Raw genomic sequence first — 19,222 nt, 5'->3', positions numbered from 1 at the left:
GCACTACAAAGGATAATAAAGGGTAAAGCCCAACATAAGGAGGCAAGCTATACCCTAGAAGAAGCAAGAAACTAATCATCTTGGCAACAAAACAAAGGGAAGAAAAGCAAACAAACATAACCTCACATCCAAATATGAATATAACAGGAAGCAATTATCACTATTCCTTAATATCTCTCAATATCAATGGCCTCAACTCCCCAATAAAAAGACATAGATTAACAAACTGGATACGCAATGAGGACCCTGCATTCTGCTGCCTACAGGAAACACACCTCAGAGACAAAGACAGATACTACCTCAGAGTGAAAGGCTGGAAAACAACTTTCCAAGCAAATGGTCAGAAGAAGCAAGCTGGAGTAGCCATTCTAATATCAAATAAAATCAATTTTCAATTAAAAGTCATCAAAAAAGATAAGGAAGGACACTTCATATTCATCAAAGGAAAAATCCACCAAGATGAACTCTCAATCCTCATCTTCGGTTGGTTTATATACAAGTGTGCAATTTCTAGGCTTGAAAGTAAAATGATGCTATCGGTGCTGGATAGAGGAGCCTTATTTTTTATTATGGCAGCTTGCTATTTTTGTAACATGGTGATTTGGTTGAACACAATAAAGTACAGTAGTAACTGAAAAAAAAAAAAAAACTAGAGAGCCAGGCCAACGACTGGTGGTTGCTAGAGTTAGAAGGGAGTGAGAGATGGACAGGCAAAGCATTTTTAGGGATTTGAGGGTGTGGGGATCACAGTGGAAAAGTATTGGTGATGCTGTGATGGCAGATACACATAAACGTACGTTTGCCGGCTCGCAGACTGTATAGTAAGAGTAAACTGTGGCCTTTTAGTGAGAAGAGTGCTAATGCTGGGTCGTTGATTACAGTGAACACACCATTCTGGTGGAGGTGCTAATGAGGGAGGCAGCTTGTGTCCAGGAAGGGACTTATAGGAAATCTCTGCTCCTCCGGCTGAAGTAATTTGGGGGAGGAGTGCCTGGGCTTGATGGCAATGCCCCAGTTTCCTCAGTCACTGCAGTTACTTAGAGGCATGGAATTCAAGGCAGCCTAAGCAAGTACGGTGAGATCCTATGACAAAACCCAAACCAAAACAAAAATATTAGACCTGTAATCCTAGCATTTGGAAGGGTAAAGCAATGACGGCTTCACCTTTGAAGTCAGTGTAGACTTTGTAATAAGCACTGAGCTAACCGTTACATCGAACACAGTGACTTCCTGTTTCAAAAGACAAACAGAGCCTAGAGGATGCCTCGATAGAGGGGATAAAGGCAAACCTGAGGACCTGAATTCAATCGCTGGAACCCACATAAAGATACACAAAGAAAACCGACTTCACAGAATCATCCTTTGACCTCCATGTTCATACTGTGGTGCATACATGCTCACAGCTGCGCATCACACACACAGTAGTAATAAATTGTTTAAATTAAAAAAAAAAAGAAATTGTGCTTTGATAACACTGATATATTTTAATCATTAGTAAAATCCTACACCATGTGCTTTTTTACGTGATTCTCATTTAACATCTGTGTTCCCTGAAACACATTTATTGATGTATCAAACTAATGGTTTAAGGAATGTATCTGTCCAAGATGTGGCTTCATTTACTGGAGAAAGCTCCCTGTGCTCAAAAATGGAGGAACTGAGCAGTCCTCCACACGAAGGCCTAGGCAACATCAAAGACTTAGGTTCTCACTCATTCATCATTCATCACTTCATCTGTTGACAAATATTTACTTCTTAACCCATCTATGGGATAAGCAGAAGATGAATTTTTGATGGGAATTGAAAAAAAATATAATTCATGTTCAGATGAAAGAAAACAATCAGACAAACTTGCAAAGAAAGTGTTTACTCTGCTCTTTGTAACCGAGGTCAGCCCTGTCTGAAATAGGACCTGACTTTGTTCTCTGTGACATCATAGCTGATGACGTCACTGAACTGCAGGAATGCTTAAAACGGAGAAAGAGGTTCTATCCATGTTTAGCAGTGCTTGATTTTTTTTTACTGTTGTTGTTGCTGTTGTTGTTGCTGTATGTGGCCAGTGTTGAAGTCCTCATCCACAAATTAACATATAACCAAAAACCAAACCGAGAAAAAAGGTAGCGCTATTATACCAGCTATGCCATCAATTAAGTACACTTTATGGCCAATCAATGCTAATTGAGCAACTTGTATGCTTCTAGCTCAATAAAATGGAAAGAATGTATAAACTTGAAAAAAAAAAATAAGAGCTGACCCTGCCTCCTGTCAATGGCGGCATTGGGCGGCCTAGCCCGAGCTGTGCTGGAGAGCTCGCTCTGGTGGGGTAGGTGAGGGAAATCCAGTGGGCTCAGCTGTCACCCACACCCAGATCCTGGGCTTTGATTTGGCCCACCTCAAAGTCTGCATTATCTGTGAACCACGGAGGGTCAGTCCTGCCGATCCAAAACTGCAGGATCTCATGGCACAGGACAACAAAAGGATAACCAGCCCTTGTGAGGATTCAATATTGATGGTTTCATAGAAAGCAAAGACCTCGAACCAGACCAATGAGATATGTGGATAGAGGGGTTTGTCGTGGGACACACTACAGTTTCCAGGACAAGAGGTTTTCTAGGCTTCGTCTTCTTGTTGTGTGTTTTTGGGGGGACACTGCAAGAATGAGGGGATGGAGAGATGAGTGGGTCCCGAGTATATGATGTGAACCTCACACAAAGAATAAAAAGAAAAAAAAAAGACCCACAAAAAAAAAAAAAAAGATACATCTATCTCTCTCTCCCAAGTGCTGGGATTAAAAACTTGAGTCACTACATCCAGTTTGACTGCTTCTTAAAAAAATTTTGTAAAAACTATATTTACTATTATTATCGTATATATGCAGTTGTATCTGTAAGCATGGGCACATGTGTGTATTTATTCTTGTTATTGTTGTTGCTGTTGTTGTTGTTTGTAGAGTGTATGAAAAAGTCAAAGTAAAACTTAGTAGAGTTCATTGGGTTCCAGGTATTGAATTCAGATAACTAGGCTGCATGTCAAATATTTTTACATGCTGAGCTTTATCTTTCATCTCATGAAGAAAATTGTTAAGATTCTTTCTTCTAACTTTTTGAAATGCATACTGCATTATTATTTTATACTCAGTGTATAATAAACTAGTACAACTGAACTTCTTGTCCTTATCTAACAGCAATTCCTTATTCACTGATTAATCTTTCAGCATTCATTTCCAGCTCTCATTCTCCCAGGACTATTGTGACCACTATTCTATTCTCATATTCTGTTTCACCTACTTTATATATTTTAAATATTCCACATGTGATCATGCAGTGTTTATGTGCCTGGCTTCTTTAAGTTATTTATCTTAACATGGCAGTCTACAGGGTGATCTATTCAGATGAAAACAATGACAGGATTTTCTACCTACCCCCCACCCCTGTAATGTTGGCATAATAGAATTCTGTGATATATATATATATATATATATATATATATATATATATATATAATCTTTATCCACTCACCAACTGATGGTTACTTAAATTATTTCTAATTATTATGCATTGTGTACAGTGCTTCAATGAACGTCAGAGTTATAGGTGTTTCTTCAACATATGAATTTATTTTCTTCAGATATAAACTCAGAAGTGAAATATATGTTAGTGGTATGTAGCCTTGCCTGGTCTGGAACATGCTATGTATACCAGGTTGGCCTCAAACTCACAGAAATCTTTCTGCTCCTACTTCCCAAATGCTAGTCTTTTTATCATTAGCCCTTTTTAGGTTAGCCATTCATAACAGGGTGAAGTAATAGCTCATTTGGGTTCTTTGTATTTCCTTAACATGTAGTAACCCAAATATATTTTCTCCATTGGCAGACTTTTTTTCCTGGGATGAGAAAATTTCATGCTAGTTTCTCCTGAATTATGGATTTTTTGATGATGAAGACAACTGAAAGAGCACTATGTTCAACTTATCTTAAAGACTTGAGAATTTTCTCTATAGTTCATCTGTGATCACTACTTTATGAGATATCTTGGAGTGACTAGGATGAATTTGACTGGTGACCTTTGACTTTCTTGTACCGGAATATTTGTATAGGGAAGTTTTATCTTATCATTTCTTTGAACATCCTTCTACCATTTTGGAATGTTCATTTTCTTCTTGAAACCAAGTAATATAAATGTTTGCTCTTTAAGTTATGTCTCAAACTTCACAAGTACCATCTTCATAGCTTTCCATTCATTTGGTCACCGCCTTTTTTTTTTTTCAAATAACCTTTTAGGAGAATTTGTTTTTATTGTCAACTTGACTGGATTAGAATCACTGAAGGGATGCATGCCATTGATCATATTTGAAAGAGCATTTCTAGAGAGGGTGGACTGGTGGGAACATCCATCCTCACAATAGGTAATATCCTCCAATAAAGAAATCTGAGGAGAAAGCTGAATTTCTTCCACTGCTGCTGCTATAATCCTCATGTCATAGAGGACACTAGCACTTCTGACTTTCCAATGTGGACTCAAAGCCAGTGATTTTTCTATTTACTTGCATGGCTTTCTACAGTGGACTGATATTCTTGGCATCCAGCTCTCTGAACTAGGCAGTCATCAGATATTTTGCCCCTCCAGCATGCAAATGACTAGTGTTGGACTATGCAATCTCTCATTTAAGGCAGTCTAGTATGTTCTCTTTGACCACATGGAGCCCATTGGTTCTGTTCTCCTAGAGACCCTTGACTAACACGCATATCTTGGCACTCACTTGTTCTTTTTTGTGCTTAATTTATCTTGTGTCTAATGATTTCTTTTGAATCACTATTCTATTGAATTTTACTCTGTGTCTCATTCAGCTTGATAATTTGTGTTGATTCTTAAATAATTTGATTAATTGCTAAATTTGTTTAAGTATTGAAATATTTTCAAGCTCACTGAAATTCCTTAATACACCTGTTTTAAGTTACTACCATGAAAAGTTTTCCATAGTGACTGTCACCTGGTAAGTCTCTAGCACTTTTTTTGAATAAGGACTGTGGTTTCCTGGTGTGGCAGATGATACTATATTTCGGATCTAAAGCCTAGACTTAATTCTCTCTCATTTTCCAAAATGGTAGATATCTTCTTTCTGGGTTGCTTGGAGTTCAAGGAGAACTGAGAGTAAAACTGCCACTTCCTGCTTTCTGCAGTGACTTAAAAAAATCATTATACTAAAAGCAGGCTCTGCCAGTGTTCACGTGATTCTGACAGTGTAGGTGAAGGTAGCCTGGTACATGAATAGCTAGTTATTTGTTCAGCTTACTGTGTCTGTGGGGAGAGATCCCTGCTGGATTTGTCTACCCCACCACTTTACTGCTCAGAATCTTGCTTGAAATTGTTGAACTAAATTGTAAGACCTTTTCAGTAAATATTCATGTTATTATATGTGTAGTTCTAGCATTTAGTAGCCTGATGGAAGCTAATAGCAACTGCACTAACATAGCATCATCCTGTCTAATAGCATCAACCTGTCTAAAAGAAAAAAAAAGCTGTATAGACATGTTATGTTTTAAAATGCAGTTAATCTTATCATAATATATATTATATAAAACTTACATAAATACATACATACATACATACATATGTGGGAGCTTGTTTCAAGACAGGGTCTTATTCTGTAGCTATACATTTGTAGAATCTATGATATAGAGTAAACTGACCTCAAACACACAGGCATCCACCTGCCTTTGCATTAAAAACACTGGGACTGAAGCATATGCTATCACACATGGCTCAAAAAAAATTTAAACAAAGTGATTTTAGGAATATTCAAGTAGCATTACCATTGTATATAGACTATTTGAAGTAATAATTTGTTAACCTAAAACTATATATCATGTCTACTCTCTATTTCTGATGAAAGAAGTAGTTTTTTAGATTAATATGGGTACATTTCTACATAAGAAATTTAAAAATAACTGTTAATCTTGTTTCTCAGCGACTTTTACCCAGAAAATTGATCATGTTTGATGAATTTATTTCTGACTTTGATCTGTTTCTCAGAATCATATTAATACTGTTTTTGAGTTGGAAATTGAATTCCTGCTAATTAATTAATTAATTGAATTAATGTGTGAATAATTATTATTTTCTTAGATATGTCTATGGTCAATTTGAACTTTTGGCAATCCATATATTCTGAGGTTTAATTGGTAATTATCTCTTTATTATTAATATTTTTTGAAGTTAATCTTTCAGAGTTAACGTAATAACTAGAATTCATTCACAACCTGTCCATTTTACTCTTTTCTTAACTTACAAATTCTTTCAAATTTTCAGCCTATTTTTGTAAGAAATTCAATAGGTAGCCAATGTAAAGTAGTGTTGTGTCTTTACCTGCTTCTTTTTTTGCTGCAGGGCAGGTTCTAATTGTTTATTTCTAGCTGGCCAGTAAATTATTACAGAGACTCACAGAGTTCTGTCTGCCTCCACACATAATTCTGGGATTAAAGGAGTGTACCGCCTACCACACCTGGTCTTGGCTGCTTATTGTTAATCAGATTTATACAAAGATTTTTTTTTTTTGGTTCTTTTTTTTCGGAGCTGGGGACCGAACCCAGGGCCTTGCGCTTCCTAGGTAAGCGCTCTACCACTGAGCTAAATCCCCAGCCCCCAGATTTTTTATATATAGTTCTTGAAGTAGTATCTTAATATTTTCATTAAATTTTCTACATTATAGTTTTCAAATATAGCTTAGTATTTGTAGTTAAAATATGTAAATATGCCCTCTATTTTTTTCAGTTCTTCATTAATGTAATTATTATAGAGAAAATGTCCTATGTGATTTCATATTATAAATATTAGTGTATTTTGTGGGTAATCATATAGTTTGTACTAAGATAATTTTATGGCTTTTGTTTTTGTATGTGTTTTTTTGAGTCATAGACCTGGCAAACAGTGCTGTATACCTTAGCTATAAACAACAGTTCTTGACCTATACTGTATCTAAATATTTTCTGAACAAATATATATATATATATATATATATATATATTTGTTATATATATATATATATATATTCTCCTTGGATGCAATTTATATAAGTAGGATTATTAATTATCTAAATTAAAAACTATAATTTTTATTTTAATTTATTTTTATTTATTCTTGATTTATTTATAAGATGGGAATTATTGAGAAGCTCACGTATAAATTTATCTACCTTCGATATTCTTAGAAAACATTTTATTTAATGGTTTTATATAATTGGTATAATCAATGAGAAATATCAATATATATTATAGTATTATATTTACACATAAATAGTTTTGGGGTCACATTATTTGGCAACATATATATTTCTAGTTGTATAGTAGACTTATTTTTAATTTAAATTCTACTTTGATTATGCCTGTTACTTTAATATTTTTCAATACCTATTCTTTTTATTTATTGGATAATATTTTATTTATATTTCAAATGTTATCCCCTTTCCTGGTTTCCTAACCATAAAACCCCTAACACTTCCTTCCTCCCCCTTCTTCTATGAGTATATCCCCCCACCCATCCACCCACCCCTTCCCTCCTCCCGGCCCTGACATTCCCCTACACTGGGGGCTCCAGCCTTGGCAGGACCCAGGGCTTCTCCTCACATTGGTGCTCAACAAGGCCATCCTCTGCTACATATGCTACTGAAACCTTAGGTCTGTCTATGTGTAATATTTGGCAGTGGTTTTGCTCCTGGGAGCTCTGGTTGGTTCTTATGGGGTTGCAAGACCCTTCAGCTCCTTCAGTCCTTTCTCAACAACTCCAACCAGACCCGATTCTCAGATCAATATTTTGTTGCTAGCATTCACCACTGTATTTCTCATGCTCTGGCACAGCCTCTCAGGAGACAGCTATATCAGGCCCCACTCAGCATGAACTTCTTAGCATCAGCACGACTGTCTGGGTTTGGTGGCTGTATGTATATGGGCTGGATCCTCAGTTGGGGCAGGTTCTGAATGGCCATTCCTTCAGTCTCTGCTCCAAACTTTGCCTCCATATCGCCTCTTATGAATTTTTTTGTTCTGCCTTATAAGAAGGGCTTATTGTTCTTGAGCTTCATGTGCTCTTTGGATTGTATCTTGGGTAACCTGAGATTTTGGCCTAATGTCCACTTATCAGTGAGTGTATACCACATGTGATTTTTTAGGATTCGGTTACCACACTCAGGATGATATTTTCTAGTTCCATCCATTTGCCTAAGAATTTCATGAACTCATTGTTAACAATGGTTCTTAAATGTCTTAACCACCCTTCTTGCCTACCACCCACTAGAGGTAGTGGGAAAGAGAGGCTATGGGAGAAGTGGACCTGTTTAGAAATGGTTCTCTGATGCAAATCCCAACTGCGTTGTCAGGAAACCAGTTGTTTAGTTCACAGGTCAGCAGCAGCAGCTCTATCCACTTGCAAACCCTTCACGGATATACCAGCAGTTCAGTTCAGTAGAGCTAGGATAACAGCAGCAGTGGAACTACCTAACACAAACAGCCAGGTCTCAGGGAAATCACAGGAGTAAGCAAGAGGCATTCAGACAAGCAGGGACACCAGGAGCAATTCTCAGCTGTGCCTCTCTTAATGAAGCAAGGATCAACAAAGACTCAACAACAAGCATTGCCCAGCTAGCTCTAGCAAAAACCCTCTCTTCCAGTTCATTAAGTCTTATTTATAAGATTCATCATGTGTCCTCCATAAGTGTTAACTCATCAGGTGTCTTGCCTCAGCACATGAGTTTGTCTCAGCAAATTCCATGTGAGTCACTGCCAATTGGCCAGAGTCTGCAGAAGTGGCAAACATCTTCACCACATCACCAGAAAATTTTTGGTGCGTTTCTCTTCATGGAGTCTAGGCAAATGGAGCTTAGCTGCATAGTGAGAAGCAGTCCAATACATGTGTGTTGTTAGAAAAGACTGCATCACGTGTCCTTCCTAATGCTTGCTTAAGCAGAACATCCTTTCATCTGTGTCTGACTCAGTGAAATGTTCTTCCTGAGTCTGCCATAGCCTTTCACCTGTGTCCTCTTCAGCAATATGTTCCTTCACACATATGCTTTAGCAAAAGTCCTTTCACTTGTGTCTGATTCAGGAAACCACTCCATTGTGTGTTTGCCCCAGCAAAACCACTTACAACACAATTGACTTTCCAAAAAAAAAAAGTGAAAAAATAAAACCTTAAATTTCTTATTCATCTGCCACTAATAATCTCATTATGCTGTTACTCATTTATTCCTAGAATGAATTCTTTCCTATTCATTTTGCCTTACGGTTGAATCTAATGAATTTTCCTCACTGTAAGAATGGCAGCAAGCTTCCAGGTTTTGATTTAGTTTAATGTTGACCGTCACAGTTTCTGTTTATGATCTGTATGATTACATTCTTTTTTGCCCTTATTTTTCACTTGCTATTTTTTTACCAAGATTTTTTCTTGTTATTATATTTTGGATTTTAAAAATTATAGCTTCTTGGATTTTGTAGACTCATTTTTTCTTCTTTGAAATTTCAAGTTTTTATTCTTACAGTATTGTTTGCTTCAAAGAAAATCTTATTTTATAGGCAAAGTTAACTTGGAATTGAAAATCATCCTGCCTCAGCATTTAGAGTGCTGTCACCACATCTAGCTATATTCTTTTATCTTATGGAATAAACATGGTATTATTGTAGTTACCTAAATTTTTGGATCTATCAATCATAATTTAGACACAATCTAGGCCAGAGAATAATTGTTCTGAAACATCTTGCTTTTATAATTTTAAAATTTTTGTAGGTTATTTCATTTATTTACATTCAAATGTTATCCCCCTTCCCAGTATTCCCTCCACAAACTGCCTATCCTACACCCCTCCCACCTGCTTCTATGAGGGTGCTTCCCCTGCAACCCATCCACTCCTGCCTCACTGCCCTAGCATTCCTCTACATTGGGGCATCAAGCCTTCACAGGACCAATGATGCCAGATAAGGCCATCCTCTTCTACATATGCAAGTGGAGCTATGGGTCCCTCCGTGTGTACTCATTGGTTGGTGGTTTAGTCCCTGGGAGCTCTGGGAGGTCTGGTTGGTTGATATTGTTGTTCTTTCTATGGGATTGTAAACCCCTTTAGCTCCTTCACTCCTTCCTCTAACTCCTCCATTGGGGTCCCCATGTTCCTTGCAGTTTGATGGTTGGCTGCAAGCATCTGCATCTGTATTGGTCAGGCTCCAGTAGAGCCTCTCAGGGGACAGCCATTTCAGGTTCTTGTCAGCAAGCGCTTCTTGGCATCAGTAATACTGTCTGATTTTGATGCCTGCATATAGGATGGGTCCCCAGGTGGGGCACTCTGGAGGGCTTTTTCTTCCATCTCTGCTCCACTCTTTGTGCCTGTATTTCTTTTAGAGAGTAGCAAGTCTGGGTTAAAATTTTTGAGATGGGTGAATGGCCCCATCCTTCAACTGGGGCCATGCCTAAACTCTGGATATGGTCTCTACAGGTTCTCTTGCTCCTTTGTTGGGCATTTCAGCTAATGTTATTCCTGTTGGGTCCTGGAATCTTCTTGCTTTCCTGGCAACTGAGACTTTCTGGAGGCTAACTTTAGTTCCCCATCCCCATTGCTACACACATCTGTTCAATTTTCTGACTCTCTGTACATCTCCCCCATGTCCACCCACACATAATCCTGTCCACTTTTTCCTCTCCCCCTCCTCTTTACAACCCAAGTCCTTACTTCCTTTTATCTCCCATGATTACTTCGTTTCCCCCTTATAAGTAGTTCTGAAGCATCCACACTTTGGTATTCCTTCTTCTTAAGCTTCATATGCTCTGTTGTATCATGGATATTCTAAGCTTTTTTCCCAAATATCCACTTAGCCTTGAGTATATACCATATGTGTTCTTTCCTTCCTGGGTTACTTCACTCAGGATGATATTTTTGAGTTCCATCCATTTGTGTGTGAAACACATGAAGTCATCGTTTTTAATAGCTGAGTAATACTCCATTTTGTAAAAGTACCACATTTTCTGTATCCTTTCCTCTGTTGGGGGACATCTAGGTTTTTCCAGTTTCTGTCTATTATAAATTAAGCAGCTATGAACATAGTGAAGCATGTGTCCCTGTTGTATGGTGGAGCATCTTTTGAGTATATGCTCAAGAGTGGTGTAGCTGAGGCTTCATGTATATCTATTTCCTATACTCTGTGGTACCTCTAGACTGATTTCCAGAGTGGTTTTACCAGATTGCAATACCACCAGCAATGGAGGGGTTTTCCTCCTCCACATCTTTGCCAGCATCTGCTGTCACCTTCGTTTTTAATCTTAACCATTCTTACTGGTGTGAAGGGAAATCTCAGGGTAGTTTTCATTTGCATTTCCCAGATGACTAGGGAACATTATCTTAGGAGCTTCTCAGCTACTTGTGAATCCACAGTTGATAACTCTTTGTTTAGCTCTGTATCCCATTTTTAATAGGGCTATTTGGTTCTCTCGAGTCTAACTTATTGAGTTCTTTGTCTATATTTGGTATTAGTCCTCTATTAGATGTAAGATTAGTAACGATCTTTTCCCAATCTGTAGGTTGCTGTTTTGTCCTGATGACAGTGTCTTTGTCTTGTAGAAGCTTTTCAATTTTATGAGATTTCATTTGTCTAGAGTTGATCTTAGTGCTTGGGCCATTGGTTTTGGTTTAAGGAATTTGAACAGTGTCGATATGTTCCAAGATCTTTCCCACTTTCTCTTCTATTAGATTCAGTGTATCTGGTTTTATATGGAGGTCCTTGATCCACTTGGACTTGTGCTTTGTACAAAGAGATAAAAGTGGATCAATTTGCTTACTTGTACATGTCCAGCACTACTCAATTAAGTACCATTTGTTGAATATGCTGTCTTTTTTTCCACTGAATGGTTTTGGCTACTTTGTCAAAGATCAGGTGACCATAAGTATGTGAGTTTCATTGTGGGTCTTCAATTCTGTTCCATCGATATACCTCCCTGTGTCTATACCAATACCATGCAGTTGTTATTGCTCCGCAGTAGAGCTTGAAGTCAGAGATGGCAATTTCCCCAGAAGTTCTGTTATTGTTAAGAATAGTTTTCACTAGCTTGGAATATCCATGATACAACTCAAAGTGCATATGAAGCTCAAGAAGAAGGAAGACCAAAGTGTGCATGCTTCAATACTATGTAGAAGGTAGAACAAATTAATCATGAGAGATAGAGGGAAGGATGGTCTTGGGGGGAAGAAAAGTGGGGAAGGGGAAAGAAGACAGGATTAGGTATGGGAGGAGACTGGACGGGAGATGTACAGAAGGTCAGAAAATTGAACAGAGGTGTGTAGTGATGGGGTATGGGGAACTAGGTGTGGCAACCAGAAAGTCTCAGATGTATCTCTTGTTTTAAAAATCAAAGGTGATTTTTTTCATATATTATGATACACATAAATCTCATTAAACTAGATTGTACACTTTGTAAAATACAATAGCATTATTCAATAGTTTTGTTTTAGAGTGAATTATCCATGATTTCAAGAACACTATTCTATTTTTTCAAAATGCTCTTCATAAAAACTTTATTCATTCATCTTTGCTTTTCTGAAAAGTTTTTACATATTTCAGTTTTTCTCTTTAACCAAGAATCCTTTTTGCATGTTTAATTTTCATATAATATACCTATTGTACTTGTTTCCTATTAATCCACATTATCATATTGGTTTCTAATTTATTCTTTTCATATTTTGTAAGAATTCTACATATATGTATATATATATATCAAAAGTCTGATTATGAGTTTCTATCTTGTTTGTTTTACATATTAAGTAACACTTTAGTTTATTAAAAGCATTCACAGTAATAATAATGGTAAATCAGATAAATTTGCAACATTTCCTTAATGTCTATTCTTGGTTGTCATATTGAATACATCTGGAATGAGCTACAACCCAGAAATGGATGGCAAACCTTTGGGAGAGTATTTTGGCTTGGTTTGAAATGGGTGAAACTACTTCTAGCCCAAACCTTTGAAGTAAGAACACATATGTTTGATCTGGATCTTGAGGCTGTAATAATACCTTTTTAATCTGGGCCACACCTTCTGCTGGGTGTTTATATAAGGACATGGAAAAAGGAAGCTTTTGCTAGTTGCCAGCATGCTCTAACCTTGCTAACATATTCATTACTTCACTGGCATGACAGCATATTTTTTTGAATATACATATACACATACACATATACACATATACATATAATGTGTGGGAGAGAAAAAGAGAGAGAGAGAGAGAAGAGAGAGAGAGAGAGAGAGAGAGAGAGAGAGAGAGAGAGAGAGAGAGAGAGATTTTCATTCTACAAGCTATGTTGCTTTAGAGAGCACTGACTAATGTAATATCTGATATGGAAATCCTAAGTAGATTATCTATAAATGATTATAGCGGTTGGTAAGAAGAGCATTATTGGTCAGCCTGTACCTTTCTTATGTGTATAAAAACTTTAAATGAATGCATAATTACAAGCATTTTAATGACATGGAGGAGGTTCAAATGTGAAGAAAAGGAAGGATGTTAATGATTCTGAATTAAAGGTAGAATTATATATTTGATAATGAGGTTGTTTAAAAATTTCAACATTACAATGAATGACAAAATGCAATTAACAAAGCCTTTAATGATCTCTCTATAAGAACAAAAGTGGATAATAGCACAATTCTTTCTGTTTTTGCTTCCTGATAATTATTTTTCTTTTGTGTTTAACATAAGCTTTATGATACATATTCTAAAAGTAATAATAATTTAGTTCCATTCTTTAAGACTTTTTACTTGATGGAAATTGTTATGGTTGCTATATTCATGTTTTCTTATGTTTCGTACATTCTTTTCTTTTCTTTTTTATTTATTCCTCTTATTTATTACATCCTGAGTGTAGTTTCCCCTCTCTTTTCTACTCTCAGTTCCTTTCTTTCACCACCCCTCTTCCCAGATTCGCTCCTTCTCCTTTTTCCTTCAGAAAAGGGCAGGCCTCCTATGGATATCAACCAAGGATGGCATAACAAGTTACTTGGCACATCCTCTCATATCAAGGCTGCATAAGACAACCTAGTATCAGGGAAAATGTCACAAAGGCAGGCAGAAGACTCAGAGACAGCTGCTGCTCCCACTGTTTGGAGATTCACAAGTACACCAAGATACACAACTATAGCATATATGCAGAGGATCTAGATCAGACCTGTATAGGCTCCCTAATTGTTGGTTTAGTCTCTGTGAGATCCTATGAGCCATCGTTAGCTGATTCTATGGGCTTTGTTCTAGTGGTGTCCATGACTCAACCCTCTGGCTCTTGTGATCTTTCCTCTGAATCTTTCACAAGATTTCCAAAACTTGCCTAACATTTGGCCAAGGGGCCCCGCATCTGCACCTATCAGTTGATGGATGAAGCCTTACTGATGACAACTATTCTAGAATATTGTCTACAAGTTTAGAAGAATACCATTAGGCATCACTTTATTGCCTTTTTGTTTGTTTGTTTTCGGTTCTCCTCCAAGTGTCTGGGCTATGTTGCCTCTGGTTCCTGGCTCTTCAGACAATGTCAGGCATAGGCTGCCTCTGGTGGCTCTCAATTTGGAATAACCATTGCTTGGTCCTCTCACAAGTTTTGTGCCACCTTTACCCAGCACATTCTGCAGGCAGGAAAACTATACGTGGACAATTAATTTGAAAGGATTTTCCCCCTTATCATCAAAAGACATGACTTTATTGCTCTTGCCCAAAGTCAAGTACTTATTAATGTTTATACTTACTGAAAAGTACATTTAATTGTGCCAGTTTTAGTATTTACTTCTTACCTCAATACCTAGATTATGGGCTTTTAAAATCAAATGCTTGGACTATTAAAATCCCTATAGTAAAGAGCATTTTATATTAACTTACCCTTTAAGGAAGTTCAACTTATATTTTGTTTGATTAAAAATATTAGCTCTTGGTAATCCATATTTTTAGAAATTTCTTTTCTATACCATAAGATGTATAAAACTAAACACACTGTATATTTTACTTTGGTTTTAATGTTCAATTTCAAGTATGGTTAAAAAATGCAAACCATAGGAGTTTACATTCATTATTACAAATATAAAAACCTGCACCCCAACTAAACAAAATAAATACTGATTTAAAAAATATTACTAACATGTAAGGTTTTATGTATCATGTCACAATATATCTGACTTTTTATTTAGTCCTTATAATGCATAACTATTACTGTAATCAACTTGAAAATAAGAGGGAGTAGTACACACATTAAGACACATATGTAAAGAAAGAGGGATTAAAGAATGGAGAACATTACATCAATATTATCTTCTACCTTAAAACACAGTCATATACTAACAAACACAGAATGAAGGTAAATTAAAATATATGACATTCAAATTTGTGAATTTAGAATCTGAAAAACAGGCTCAATATCATGCTGACGTTGCACAGATACCAAGTTAGGGTAAAGAAGATAAGCAAGATGAAAATAGAAAGGAAGCTGGTCTTGCATCTGCAAGTCTACATGCTAGTAGGCAGTGGTTAGCATTAATGCAGAGTCACTAATTAAATTTGCTATAGATCTCTACATCAATACAATTATGTTTTTACAGTTTTTCAATGTAGAAGAACAAAGCTCACTTTAAAGATATGGACAAATATAAAAGCAAGCTATAATCGCTTCTCGGCCTTTTGGCTAAGATCAAGTGTAAAAGCAAGCTATATATTATTTTAAACTGAGAAAATAATCAATTTGAGATAAAAATGATCTATCTCCAAATATATTATTCATATATGCACTAAAGTAAAGCTGCATGTGTGCAGCGCTCTCTCTCTCTCTCTCTCTCTCTCTCTCTCTCTCTCTCTCTCTCTCTGTTGAAATTAGATAGATATGTTTCTGAAGAACACTGTATTACTCTAAATGCACTCCTTTCTCACTGTGTCAGAGAATATAACTTCAATTTCCTCACTAACTCCCTGTTTCCTATGTTAGAAACTCATTTGATATTTATATGTATCATAAAGGAATTCAAGTTACTTCCTACTCATACCTGTTCTGATATAACCAAAATCCATTTGGTGACGTTATCAACTCATTAAAGTGAGAGATGTAACAGAAAGAACACATGCAATGAAGAAAAATATAAAGTGTTAACCACTAAAAAGAAAAAAAAAACATCTGGATTATTTCTCATGGAAAAATGAATTAAATTTCTAACCTGACAGATGATTAATCTCAAACATAGATAGAAAATTTGATTTAATTAATGCCAGTATTGATTGAGCATCTAGTACATAAAAGACAAACGTTTAACTTGAGAAAAATATATTAGAGAATAAAATTTAGTTATTGTACTTAAGGATACTTATCTTCTAAAACAAATGGAATAGCAGGACTGTAATTAAGCAAAATTCTATGCCAAAGAAATGAAATATAAAATTAATAATTTCTGAATTATGGACTGAAAATAAGTTCTATTTACCTGCAGAGTCAATAGGGTTTTCAGAAGCAAACTCTTTGGAGTTTGAAAAAACCAGCCAGTCGAAAGAGAGCTAGACTCACAGAAGTGCAGACAACCCTGAGAGCAGAGAGGAGACTGCCACTTCTGCTCACATTCCTGGCCAAAGAGGAACATGCTTAGTGCCCCTTGGGTACAGGAACCTAGATGCAGTCAGAGACAGAACCTTTCTGGTTTCTGCCTGAGCCCAGAACTGAAAGCCAGGAGCACCAATAGACCTGAGAGATCACCTGGAGGCTTCAGGACACAAAAATGCAGGAGCAGCTCTCTGTTCCCAGGTCTGAGTGGAAGAAAACAGGCCTACAGGAGTGCTGAAACACAGGTTTATAGGCGTGTCAAGAGACAGAAAGACAAGGTAATACCAGAGACAATTTGATGTAAGAGGCCAAGCACAGGAACCTAAGCAACAGAAACCAAGACTAATTGGCATCATCAAAACCCAGTTCTACCCCAAAAGCAAATATTGGATATCTAAAATACACTGGAAAAGCAAGATTTGGATTTAAAATCATACCTCATGAGGATGATAGAAGACTTTAAGAAGGACATAAATAACTCCCTTAAAAAAATACTGCATAACACAGGTAGACAAGTAGAAGAACTTAAAGAGGAAACACAAAAATTCCTTAAAGAATTACAGGAAAACACAACCAAACAGGTTAAGGAATTGAACAAAACCAACCAGGATCTAAACATGGAAATAGAAACAATAAAAATATCACAAAGTGAGACAACCCGGGAGATAGAAAGCCTAGGAAACAGATCAGGAGTCATAGACACAAACATCACCATGAGAATACAAGAGACTGAAGAGAGAATCTCGGGGGCTGAAGATACAATAAAAAACATTGACACAACTGTCAAAGATAATCTAAAACACAAAAAACTACTAACCCAAAACATCAAGGAAATCCAAAACAAAATGAGATCAAACCTAAGAATAATAGGTATGAAAGATTGTGAAGACTCCCAATTAAATGGGCTAGGAAATATCGTAAACAAAATTATAGAAAAAAACTTACTAAACCTAAAGAAAGAGATGCCCATAAACATACAAGTAGCCTACAGAACTCCAAATAGATTGGACCAGAAAAGAAATTTCTCCCATTATACAATAGCCCAAACACCAAACTCACAGAACAAAGAAAGAATATTAAAAGGAATAAGGTTAAAAGATCAAGTAACATATAAAGGCTTACCTATCAGAATTATACTAGACTTCTCACTAGAGACTAGGAAAGCCAGAAAATCCTGGGCAGATGTCATACAAACCTAAATGAACAAAAATGCCAGTCAAGGCTACCATATCCAGCAAAAGTCTCAATTAACATAGATGGAGAAACTAAGATATTTCATGACAAAACCAAATTTACACAATGTATTTCCACAAATCCAGCCCTACAAAGGATAATAGCTGGTAAATTCCAACAGAAGGAGGGAAACTACACCCTATAAAAAGCAAGAAGTTAATCTCCTTGAAACAGAACCAAAAGAAGATAGCCACACAAATATAATCCCACATCTAATATCAAAAAGAACAGGAAACAACAATTACTACTCCATAACATTTTTTAATATCAATGGACTCAATTCCCCAATAAAAAGACATAGACTAAGAGACTGGATACATAAAGGGAACCCTCATTTTGATGAATACAGTAAACGCACCTCAGTGACAAAGACAGACACTATCTCAGAGTAAAAACTGGAAAACAATTTTCTAAGCAAATGGTCCCAAGAAAGAAGTTGGAGTGGCCATTCTAATATCAAATAAAATCGATTTTTAACCAAAAGTTATCAAAAAAAGATCAGGAAGGACATTTGATACTCATCAGAGGAAAAATCAACCAAGATGAATTTCAGTCCTGATTACCTATAGTCCAACTGCAAGGGAACCTACTTTCATAAAAATAAATAAATAAATAAATAAATAAACCTTAGTAAAGCTCAAAGCACACATTGCACATTAACACAGTAATAGTGTGAGATATTAATCCCTTTCAACATTATACTCTCATCAATGGACAGATCATGGAAACCAAACTAAACAGAGACAGAGAAACTAACAGAAGTTATGAACCAAATAGATTTAACAGATACTTATAAAACATTTTATCCTAAAACAAAAGAATATACCTTCTTCTCAGTACCACATGGTACCTTCCCCAAAACTGACCATATCGTCTGTCACAAAATAGGCCTCAACAGAAACACAAACATTGAAATAATCCCATACATCCTATCAAATCACCACAGAATAAGGCTGGTTTTAAACAACAATAAAAATGACAGAAGGCCCACATATATATGGAAGTTAAACAATGATCTACTCAATGATAACTTTGTCAAAGGAGAAATATAAAAATAAATTAAAGAGTTTAGAATTTAATGAAAATGAAGGCACAACATACCCAAATTATGGGACACAATGAAAGGAGTGATAAGAAGAAAACTCATAGCTCTGAGTTCCTTCAAAAAGAAATTGGAGAAAGCATACTTTAACACCTTGACAGAACACCTAAAACAAAAAGAACAAAAAGAAACAAATACACCTAAGAGAAGTAGATGGCAGAAAATAGTCAAGCTCCGGGCTGAAATAAAACAAGTAGAAACAAAAAGAACTATACAAAGAATCAACAAAACCAGAATCTGGTTTTCTGACAAAACCAACAAGATAGATAAACCCTTAGCCATACTAACCAGAGGACACAGAG

General features: G+C 36.3%; 1 pseudogene; it reads left to right on the top strand.

Moving 5' to 3' along the window:
- The first annotated feature begins 2,268 nt into the window (after positions 1 to 2,268).
- LOC103690861 (iron-sulfur cluster assembly 1 homolog, mitochondrial pseudogene) overlaps positions 2,269 to 19,222 on the top strand; it is a 40,584-nt pseudogene continuing 23,630 nt past the window's right edge.

The sequence above is a fragment of the Rattus norvegicus genome, chromosome X, assembly GCF_036323735.1.
Source record: "Rattus norvegicus strain BN/NHsdMcwi chromosome X, GRCr8, whole genome shotgun sequence".
Classification (NCBI taxonomy): Eukaryota; Metazoa; Chordata; class Mammalia; order Rodentia; family Muridae; genus Rattus; species Rattus norvegicus.
The sequence above is the reverse complement of the archived record's forward strand: the minus strand, read 5'-3'. Positions and strand labels throughout refer to the sequence as shown.